We start from the raw sequence: 12,732 nt of genomic DNA, 5'->3' as shown, positions 1-12,732 counted from the left end.
AAAACTTTCATTTAAATAATTCATAACACACGATCTCATGGACTTAAACATACATAATAAAACCTTAAAACAAAACAACTAAAAATAAACTACATGAAATTTGGATAAAACAAAAAAGGATTAAAATGATGCCCTAATCTAACTTAAGGACTACAAAATAAATAAAATGCAATTTAAACCAGCACAAGTTCCATGGTTCTGAAATCGGGGTTATGAAATGGAGTCACATACAACATGGTGGGACCTATCATTTAAAACATCATGTGTAATACTTCTTTACACATGGCCCACACGTGCGAACGTGAATCCACCAGATGGGCTCGTACGCCTCCTAGGCCTGCTGGATGGCTAGCACTCACTGATGGGATATTGCTGGACACCTAGAGGGAATAGCAGTCGTCGTAGCATTATGGCGAACATGATGGTCACAATCAGTATCATGGTGTACGTGTCCGTACTCACTATAATGGAGAAGTATCTCAATGCACGTGAGCACACAGTTATTGATCAGGTCTCCATACTTTCTATCATAGTATGATAGGTGGGAATTCAAACGTAGAAGTATAAAAATATATATTTATATTAAAGTATATGCATAAATTTTAAAAATGATTGCATAGTATAGTGAATATTCATGTTAGTATATGTTATTAACTCTCGATTATCCTCTTTTCAATAAAGAACTCCCAAATCTATAGTAACTCTCGATTATCCTCTTTTCAATAAAGAACTCTCAAATCTATAGTGTCTTTCCGTGTCTAAACACCAGTTTTAAGTGGTTTTAACTCCCACCATATGGTCCATTAAAACTAACCATTATCTAATTTGCTTCTATTGAAAGGGTCCAAACATTATTTTTCTGAGTTGTATATTTGTCGGTAGTCAACTTTTTAGTAGCAAATATTAAGATTAAAGAGCTTGATGTATTGCTAAATATAATAATCAACGCCCTCAAAGATATAAATACTATTCAATCAATTCTAGAAAAGAAAAATATATAGGGATTTGAAATTCTAATTTTATCTTTCTTTTTTCTTTTTTCTTTTTTCTTTTTACTCCGGCATGTGTTTTATAACATTATATCATAATATAGAATAAATTTGTATTTATAAATTAGTATATCATAATGTTGTGGTGTAGTTAGTTTATCATGTTAGTCTAACATATTAAAGTTTTCTAGTTCGAGCAATACCATAGGATTATTAACTTGACATTTTAAACTAGTTATGCCTAATAAAAATCATTTTAACTTGACATGTATATTTATATAACCTTGTTTGGTATGTTAAGAAATAGGTCAACCTTTCAAAGTGAAGGGAACAAAGAAATGTGAGTGAGATAATCCTATACAATTAGTTTGTATAAAACAGAATCACGAAATATTTAATCTCTATTTATAAATTCATTAATTGCGAAGATTAATATTTCACAGATGATCATATGCGACTTGATTTTAATTCTTAGTGAGTTACGAACTCTTGTCTATGAAGGTTATTCTTTTATTTGTATGGATGAGAATGACTTTCGTAACCTAATCATTATGCCTTCCATTCTCAGTACTTGACCAAATGGGAGATGGGAACATAATTTCATGAGATGACTTTCACCCATTCTCATATATGTAAGTAGATGAGTAGTTTCCTTTAGTGTTGATTTTGAGATTTGAACAATGAGGCCCACCCCTCTTACTGGCTCGAGAGGGACTTAGTTTATGATTGAATCATTAACAAATGGTTCATTAGAGAATCAGTGATACTTAAAGGTGAAAGATATAATTAAGGGGTATAACGAACTTTTGACCCAGCTGTAATTACGAAAAAATTGTGAATGATTGACTTTTTTGTAATGATTATATCAATTGACACAACTTGTTCTACCATCCATAAAAGTGCAACTCTAAATATATAGTTAACGAATGAAAATTGATTAATTAAGACTTTAATTTAGTTAAAAGAAAAATTTGAAGGATACAAATTAAAATTTAATCTAAGAAAATAGAACTCATTTGAAGGGTTGGAATAAATATTTAATATGTTAAATAAATACAAATAGAGAAAAATATATTTAATTTAAAGTGTTTATTTAATATATTAAATATAAAAAGAAAAAAAAATTTAAAAAAAAAAAAAAAAAAAACTTAATCTGAACCGTTCACATTAATATTTAATACATCAACTATATAAAACATAAAAGCTAAAAAGTAGGTTTATTGTATCACACTTCCATCTTGGCTGAGAATCCCCCGGTTATCCCCCGACTATAACTCCGCATCATTTTTTGGTATAAACGATGCACAAGTCACCTTTTGATCTTCGGGATAGTTCATTTATAACGACTCGAAATTTTCTACTTAATTTAAGGTCGCGACTGTATACATATCATAAATATTGAATGCGGAAATACTACATTTAAACTTTCATGAATCATAACCTTCAGCTTAAAACACAGCCATGGACTTACGTGTTTCGAAAACAACTTTAAAAACAAAACAACAAAAGGCTAAATAAAATAAATGAACGTTTAAATTAAAAATATCCTATCCTAGTCCAAGTCTAAGAAAATAAATACGACTACTCTATGCATGTGTCATAGTTTCGAGTTGCGATGCCGTCGTCAGCCGTACAGGAATGCCTTGCCTTAATCTGAAATAAAGGTAGCACGTGGCTTGAGTATTTTAAGAAATACTCAGTAAGTGACCCCACTATTGGGGGTGAAATGCAAGAACATGCAAATGCAATGGCGGGACCTATCATTTAAATCCATTTTCCTACGGTACTGTCCTAACGGGTAATTTGGATGTGTATCATATACTCTACACATAGCCCATACGTGCGAGTATGGACTCACCAGTCAGTTCGCACACCACTGGGTCACCTTCCTTGTTAGGCGAGCATACTTCGGGAGCTCCTTAGGCCAGACACCCGTTAGAACTAGTAAACGTCACGACAACATTAGGTTAACCATAATGATCGTACCCCTGCCTGACCGTCGCAGCATTATGATAAACATAATGATCGTTTTCCTGCTTAGTCATCGCAGCATTATGATAACAATAATGATCGTATTCCTGCCTCGTAACGTATTCGTCCGTACTATTTTGAAGGGTAAGGGGTATTCCCCAATGCATGAACACACAATAATGCATGAAGTCCCAACATTTTTTCATTTTCATTATCATTTAATACAACCCCGTTCCGTACATCCCATATTATTTTTCATATCACTTATCATATCTTTCATGCATACGCTTGGGTTGTATTTCATGCTAGTTCGTCGTTTGGCATGCCAATCATATCATATCATTCAAATTACATAAGTGTGTCACAATCATAACATTTCGTGCTTCCAAGCATAATAATTTTCATCATATACGTATCATGCCATAACATATCGCATCACAATATTCATATTATAAACATGTCAATTTTATCACATATCTTACCATAACATATTGTCTTTATATCATATCACAATATATATACATCCATCATTCACATGTCGTATCATAATCATATCATATCGTAAACACTTTGTGGTCATATCGTCCCCTAACTTATCATAGCCTTAACATTCTTATACATATCACAGTCATGTCATTACATGAACGTACCCTCACGTTATCGTTCTATCAATCTATCATAATCCTATCTTTTTCTACCCATAACCTAACTATATTCTTTTATCAACCTCTCATATCCGTAGTACTTCTAGATGTAACCTAACCTTCACGTTTCATGAACAAATCTTACTTCTATCGATTAACAAATAATTCACACATATTAGTATATATGACATGTGCAGAACCACGAGCATGTGTCAACATCAAATATAACCATATCAATAGTAAGGTCAGTTACCTGGTTAACTTAAGTTGTTGTCACGAATATATCCTTAATGAAGGTTCGATTCTATCCCTTGAAATCCAAGTCAACCTATTTGAGCCCATGACATCAGTTTCAAGTTTGAACCCTCTCAAATTACTTCTCTAATTTAAATTGGTCCATATACTTTTATTAAAAATCTTATTTTCTATGATTTTGTATAAAAAAATTGACAGAGTTATTTCAAGTTATTTTGTGTCTGTATTTACTTTTCTTTCTATATTTAGTTTAAGTTTTTTAATACTGGAATCTTTCTTCTTTTTTTTATTTATTTGTATTTACTCTCTAGACTTTTAATTTTGTTCACATGTATTCCAAATTTGTAGTGGATCACTATTTTCAAATCTTTCGTGTTTTCTTTTGTTTGACATAATTTACTAGAATTGTATAAATGATTAATATTTAGCTTCTAAGTCAAACCTAAACCATTGTAATGACCATATCTATCTTCACGTAAATCTCTCTGTTTGCCAACGGTGACTTTCTAACTCAAAGCTAAACCATTTTGGGTACACTGCAAAGCCTATGATATCTTTGTTCACTCGAAATGGAGTAGACTAGTCAAACCGTGGTAGGACGAAGGTGGCTCTTCAAAAAAGACATGACCACAGGTTACATTGGATCACCACCATATGATACCCTTGATTATCTTTTTAAAAAAGTTCAAAAGTATTCTTATGTATATGAATGAATTTGGTAACACCATTTTAAAAATACTCAAGAATAAGATTGAAAATAAATTGTCTATTTGAATATTGAATTGTATTATATTCATATTGGGAAATGTTCATAAATGAGAGAGTTCTAGACAAAATTGAAGAGAAAAGTGATTTAAGAATATTTTTGAAGTTTTTTTTTCTTTTTAAAATTATGAGTATTAACGAAACGTTTGAAAGTTGAATTGTATTTTCAAACAAGATATTAACGGTTTCATCTCACTAACAATAAACTTATTTATTTATTTTTTTTATTTATTTGAAAAGTAAAAGATATATTTCAAATTTTTTTTTTTTTTTTGAAAGAATATTGATGAAACCATTCGAGGTTCTAAGGATATTTTGTTTAAACATTAAAATTTATAATTATTAACTATTTTTGGATCATGGACATCATGGACAACTTGTTGTTGTGGTGTAGTGGTTATCACGTTAGTCTTACACACTAAAGGTCCCTAGTTCAATCTTGGGCAACAACAAAATCTTTTTTTGGTTAGTTTTGAAGGAAGGAATCACGGTTAGTTTTTGCACGACCTCATTAGTAACTTGGGAAAACTACTCTTCGTTTAAAATGGTTCGCTATACCAAATTCTATGACATTGATGCCGATGGGAAACATTTTTGTTCATCCAAGACTCATACTCTGAGAAATTTGTGTAACGCTCACTATATAGAACTTTAAGTTCAATTAAGAGTTTGTCCGGTTACTCCCTTTAGAATTTATTTAGACCATTACAAACTAGTTTAAGAACCTTCTCGAAGATCTAGTTCATTAAATTATACAAGTTGTGGGTATTAATGAGTTAAAAGACCTCACAGTCACTCATAACTACCACATTGAAACTTAAAAGAAAATCTTTGAAACATTATCTTTCTTCAACTCGTATACTTAAGAGAACTTTCTTCAACTCCTATCTCTTGACTTTTGTTACCTTAATTTGTTCCTTATATTTAATAAATAAATGCACGAGGCTTCATGCATTTCCCGTGACATAGTCTTAATATTTGCATCCAAAGCTTCATGTGTTCAGTGCAATACAATTTACATACCTATGTCCAAGGATTCACGGGTTCCTTGTGACATAGTTTAAGTACCTACACCTAGGTGTTCATACGTTTCCTACGACGTAGTCATTGTCGTAAGACCATATTGCACTACTCATCGGGAGGTCTTTAAAATATCTCGGGTTCTCGTTCAAGAGTTTTTTTGTTAAGTCTTGAAATACAACTAAGGAAAAATTCTTAACAAGTACACCCTAATCCATATGAGTCATAAATATTTTTCTACATGCATAAATCTTTCCTATGTATCTTGTCACTTGGTACTCATAAAAACCTTGATTTCTTATCAAGTGTCTTGAGGGGTAGTTACATACTTTCTCTCTTAGCTCATATCCCTAAGTTGTTATAATCTCCTTAAAATCTTTCATACTTACCCTTATATTGTAAACGAGTCTCATAAATTTTCGTAGTATTTTGAGTATTTAAGATCTTGAAAACATCTTAGAATTCTTATAGGGATATTTTGGTTATTTACCACTGCAAATCTTGGTTTAAATCCTCAACATATTTTAATGGCCATGTAACATAAGTCTCATTCAATTAAATGTCATTTAGGGGTCACTTTACTCCTAAGCCAGCTATATATAATTATAGGGGAATTTTAGTCATTTTACACGTACCCTTGGTTTAGCCTTTTATCATAATCTAATTATTATCAAATTTCATACATAACCTTATCATATCATATTGAGTCTTCTCCTAAAATTTCATGAAAAATAGAATCCATTTAGTATGATTGTGGTTTAGGCGCATTGAAATCAACATTCATGTGGACATTAATGTTGGAGAACTTAAATACTTACCTCAATTTCAATTTTCTCACTTTTTTCTAGATTACTTGCTTTCTTCGGACAACAAGATCAATAGTTTAATCAGTTTCCTTCATTACATTGTCCTCCAAGTCAATTTTTTTTAAGCCTAGCTAAAGGTCCAATGATGCACTTTTTTGTCCATACGTCTTCAAGGTCTCATTTTAACATTTTTTCATTCGTTATATGAAAAGGCAACACAACCAAATCACTCTTAAATCATTGTGACTCTTCCCAAATCACTCTTAAATCATTCCTAAATTTAAGATATCTTAAAAATCTCAAACTCCAATCCATGTTTATAAATATTTATAAAACTTTGACCATGATCATAATATCTCATCCACAATGTGGCTCCATTGTAACTTTAAAAATTTTCAATTAATGTTAGGCAGGGTGGTTTTGTACATCTCACAACTTCCTGAGCTTAGCTCACATTAAAGTCATTTATGTCATTCATAAATGAGTTTAGGTATACAATGTTTCAACTTTTACTGTTTTAGCTTTTTTTTTTTTTTTTTTCACCCATACTTAAATTTCATATTTACATACTTCATAGTGACGAAATTTCCTTTCGACACTACCACTTTTAATATCTGTAGCAGACTATAAGATGCTGTCATCTATCAAATTTTTTTGTTCGTTTTCTTTTGAATCTATTTAATCGTCAGTATATGTTGATACATTTTTCCCATCTCTATGGTCATAACACTGCGTATTTTAACTATGTTCAAGACATCTGACATAAAATACTAAACTCTAGCTCCATTCATGGTACAAACCTTACTAATCTAAACACTATCAATATATTAATTAACATTCATATTCCATGCTGGGTAAATCATACCAATTCTGTATTAAAATAAACATATAACTAAGTCAACAATAATACAGTCAATGGTGTCAAAATTTAATTAGGAGTTATAGTTGATAATGACCAAGCAGTAACAACATATGAAATCAACAACATTTCCTTTTCTTATCTTATCCATGACATATGTGATGATGATCGGGGGGCATAAGATGTGGGACCATGGAACATGTCAAGCCTATCTCGTACGCTAGTCTACAGAATCTATAACCTAGAATTCTGATACCAACTGTAACAACCCTAGATGTCTACTAACCTAAAGTCGCTATCGTCATCACAATTTACTCTCTTATGCGGAAATAAATCTTTAAAACTTTATCATAAAACACTGTCATGGACTTGCGTGTTTGAAAATATATTTAAAACAACATAACCACATATTGAATAGAAAAAATAAACATTAAAAGTAAAAACACCGTGTACTAACCTAAAGTCTAAGAAATGAAATACCGTTATCCTATGCATGTGCCATGGTCTTTACTTGTGATGTCGTCGTCAGCTCTACAGGGGTGTCTTGTCTTTACCTGTAATAGAAGTGGCACACGACTTGAGTATTTTAGGAAATACTCAATAAGTGACTCCACTATTAGGGTCACGGAATGCAAACACATGCAACTCATGCTTAGGGACCTATCATTAAAACCATCGTAGGGGTGGCTTCCAGTCTGGATAAAATTGGATGTGCGTGCAAGTGTGAGTCTTCAGGCGGTTCGCACGCCCCCTAGACCCATCATAGTCGAGCTGGTTGTCCATAGCCAGACGTCCGGAGGTCAGCAAATCCCGAGTGTCTTGCGAGGCATGATCATGATCATCGCAACATTATGTTAGAAATAATGATCATTTTCTTGTCTCATGACGTACGCATTTGTACCATCGTAAAAGGAGACATTCCCTGATGCATCTAAAAAACTCCTTCCATTTTCCTTCATATCATATCATTTTTCAACATTGTCTTTAAGACATGTATCGGGGTTGAATACCGTATCATTCCTATCATACATCATATTATGTCGTACCATGCACATAACATGTCCTTCAACATATTATATCATAGAAATATCATATCATAGACATATCACATCATATCATAATGCATGTCTCATCATGTATTACATCGCCGAACGTATTACACCATAACATAAATCACATCATCAGCACATCACATGTAATAGCCCTAGATTTTTACTAACCTAAAGTCACTACCATCATCATAGTCTATGCTCTTGTGTGGAAGAAACATTTAAAACATCATCGTGAAACATAATCTTTATCTTAAAACATTACTTCAACTTAAAACACTGTCATGGACTTACGAGTTTGAAAACATATTTAAAACTAGATAAGAACAATAATAAATAAAGCAAGTAAAAATTCTAATGAAAAACATCCTATACTAGTCAAAGTCTAAGAAAAGAAAATATTACTATCCTATGCATGTGGCATGGTCTCTGATTGCAATGTCGTCGTCAACGGTACATGGGTGTCTTGCCTTTACCTAAAGTAGAAATAGCACATGACTCGAGTATTTTAAGAAATACTAAGTAAGTGACCCCACTGATGGGGTCAAAGAATGCAAACATGTCTAACTAATCATCTAGGACCTATCGTTAAAACGGTCATGGGGTGTCCTCCAATTTAGACAACAATGGATGTGTAGTACTTCCCTACACACAACTCACACGTGCGAGCTAGATCCCAGGCAGTTCACACACCTAGACTAGCCTACAACGTAGATCTTGTAGACTTGATGTGTTCCATGGTTCAATCATTGATGCTCTGTCACCATTATATACACAATGCATGAGATTAAAAAAGGAAAATGTCATGATGATATTTATTGTGATTGGCTCTATGTTTTAAATGTTATGTAGCATGAAAATTGACGAGCTTTAATTATATTATATATTGCAGCATGATGCTTGATTTAATTTCGCTATTATATGCTTGCAATGTTGTATGAATTTTTTATGTGTACTATGATATTGTATTGTTAGTAAATGATAGACTTAAATAGAATTATCTTGGTTTTTAGAACCATGTCACCTAGAGGATGTGGAAGATGAAGAAAAGGAAGGGGAGGACCCCCTATTAGATGTAGAGGAAGAGGTGAGGCTAAAGAGAGCTCACCTCGAGAAGGATTAGTAACTAGGAAGGATGCAGCTGCATTGCCTCAAGTTGTACCGCCACAAGCTGCACCACCTCTAGCAGCACCAGTGACTGGAATAGACTCTATTACTAGTTTGATGCGGGAGTCGTTTTAGGTCATGATGCATGCCATAATGATCACCCAACAATCCAACACTTGCAATCTACTAGAGTAGCGAACTGGCTACGAGACTTCAAGCGGTATGATTCGCACCCATTCACTAGTACTACGAGAGATCCAACAGAAGTTTAGATGTGGATTTCGTCCATGGAAATCATATTTATGTCAATGGAATGTCTGAACAACCAGAAGGTACCTGGTGCGTCATTTATGCTGCAAAAGAACGCGTAAGTATGGTGGACGGACAATTAGGATAATATTAATCCAAGAGGGGGAATCATGGCGTGAGATCAATTTAAGGAGGCTTTCCTAAAGAAGTATTATCCCAAAGTGGTGTGTCTTAAGAAACAGTAGAAATTCATCAATCTGACTCAGGGTGGACACTCAGTGGACAAATATGACAGAGAACTTATGAGATTAAAAAGGTTTACACCGACATTGATGGATAATGAACAAAAGATGACATATAATTTTTTTTTTTTTTTTTTTGGGCCTAGCCTTGTAGGTCTGCCACATGGTGGAAGCCATAAACCCAAAGATGTATGAGGAGGCACTAAGAATGGCAAAAATCCCTGAAAAAGTCTCAAGAGGAAAGACATCGAGAACCAGCGGTCATTATCGGAAGGAAGCGATCATATGAGCCTAGAGGGACAGACTATCGACCATCAACGCGAAGGCCTTTATACGCTGATAGGCGTCCTGCCCAACATTTACACAGATGCCAGGGATAAAGAGAGGGGTCAGAAACATGAGAAGCTTCGATGCCACTAATGCGGAAAACAACACTGAGGTAAATGTATGGCTGGCTCAAGGATATGCTCAGATGTGGTCGTGAACATCAAACGACCAAATACTATATTGGGAAGGGTACCAAGAGTCCAATAGAACCACCTAGAGGTTTAGGAAGTGGCGAGCGAACTGTGCCAACCCGCTTGCAAGCAAAGGAGTATGCATCCACCAGTGGGGATGCTGGAACATTTGACACCATGGTGACAGGTACGCTATCTATACTAAGTCACTACATATTAACGTTATTTGATTCTAGTTCTACGCATTCCTTTATATCCATGCCTTTTGTTAGTCAAAGAGAATTCACAGTAGAACCCTTATTGCATGTATTATATGTTAGTACCCTAGTGGGAGTAGATCTAGTTACTGAGAATAGGATAAAAGACGGACAAGTAATAATGGCTGGACAAATCATAAGCGTAGACTTGAAAGTAGTGAGTATGACAGATTTTGATGTCATATTAGGAATATTTTGGTTAGCGGAGAACTATGCAAGTATAGATTACCACAAGAAGAAAGTGGTTTTTTCGCCACCAACTAGACCAAACTTTAAGTTGAAAGGAACCTGCACGAGAGTCACCCCAAAGATAGTGTCGATGATGAAAGCCAAACGCTTGGTACAACAAGGATGATGGGCTATACTAACATGCGCAGTGGACGTAAAAGGAAAAGAGAAAACAATGGATACGACATCCATAGTAAACGAATTCTCAAGTGTCTTCCTAGAGGATTTACCAGGAGTTTCTCCTTCACGAGCTGTAGACTTCGGATAGAACTCAAACCAGGAACTAGACCTATCTCTAAAGCACTATACCACATGGCTCCAACGAAATTAAAGGAACTAAATTTACAACTACAAGATCTACTATAAAAGGGTTTAATTCGACCTAGTTTATCTTGTTGGTGTGTGCTGGTGTTGCTTGTGAAAAAGAAAGACATGTCCATGCGCCTATGTATTAACTATAGGGAGTAAAACAAGAGAACAAGCGCCTATGTATTAACTATAGGAAGTAAAACAAGAGAACAATAAAGAACAACTACCCACTCCCTCGCATCGAGGATTTATTCTACTAGCTCCGAGAGGCGACAGTATTTTCCAAGATAGACCTTCGATCAAGCTATCATCAGATTAAGATTAAGGAATGAGATGTATCGAAAACAACCTTTGAACAAGATATGGCCACTACGAGTTTGTAGTGATGTAATTTGGCCTCACCAACGCACTAGTCGTGTTCATGAAATTAATAAACCATGTATTCAAGGAATGTCTAAACATGTTTGTTATGATGTTTATAAACAACATTCTAATATACTTGAAAACGGATCAAGAACACTAGGAACACCTCCGAAAAGTCTTAACTATCTTAAGGTGGAACAAGTTGTACGCCAAATTTTCCAAATGTGCATTTTGGCTACGAAAAGTCCCAATCTTAGAACACGTAGTGTCTAAAAATGGGATTTAAGTGACTCCACTATGATAGAAGTCGTCACTAAATGGGAACATCCAACTACGGTTACAGAGGTATGAAGCTTCCTGGGGTTAGCAGGCTACTATCGAAAATTTGTCCGAGACTTCACTAGAATAGCCTCGCCTCTTACACATTTTACAAGGAAGGACATACCTTTTATATGCAATGACGCATATGAGGCCAGCTTCCAAGACCTAAAATAAAGACTAGTGTCAACTCTAATGCTCATGTGATCATAAAGCTCGGAGGGATACGTAATCTACAACGATGCATCTAAAAAAAGATTAGGGTGCGTGTTGATGCAACATTGTAAGGTTGTTGCTTATGCATCACGCCAATTGAAAGAATATGAGAAAAACTATCCTACGCACAACCTAGAATCGGCCGCAGTAGTATTCGCAATATAGATATGGTGACACTCCCAGTATGGAGAAAAGACCCAAATTTACACGGACCACCAATAGCCTAAAATACTTCTTCACCCAAAAAAAAATTCGTTGGTTGGAATTAATGAGGACTACGATATAAATATCCAGTACCACCCTGGAAAGGCAAACGTAGTCAGAGATGCCCTAAGTTATAAAACGGCACACTCGTTTGTCCTCATCACTGGAGAGTTAAAAGTACAAGCCATATTAGTTTATTCTAAAAGTTTTAGTTGCTATTTTTAGGTTTTAGTAATTATGAATATCTGGTCATTACTGTGGTCTTTTGCCCATCTTTTGCATGATATTCTGTTTTGGGTGAGGATTTTGTTTTTCTCTTCTATCAATCATTGTAGGCCTCATAAATATAGTGTTTTTTTCACCTAATAAAGGACTTAATTTCATTCCTTTGCAAACTTATCTTCTAATGCTACATTAAATTTA

General features: G+C 34.2%; 1 non-coding gene across 1 annotated transcript; it reads left to right on the top strand.

Annotated features, from left to right (window-relative positions):
- The first annotated feature begins 5,003 nt into the window (after window positions 1–5,003).
- On the top strand, window positions 5,004–5,076 carry TRNAV-UAC (transfer RNA valine (anticodon UAC)). Its single transcript has one exon. It is a non-coding gene; the product is annotated as a tRNA-Val (tRNA).
- Window positions 5,077–12,732: the final 7,656 nt, after the last annotated feature.

The sequence above is a fragment of the Cucurbita pepo genome, chromosome 9, assembly GCF_057944985.1.
Source record: "Cucurbita pepo subsp. pepo isolate OVF chromosome 9, ASM5794498v1, whole genome shotgun sequence".
NCBI classification, from domain to species: Eukaryota; Viridiplantae; Streptophyta; class Magnoliopsida; order Cucurbitales; family Cucurbitaceae; genus Cucurbita; species Cucurbita pepo.
This window is presented reverse-complemented; position numbering and strand designations above follow the sequence as displayed.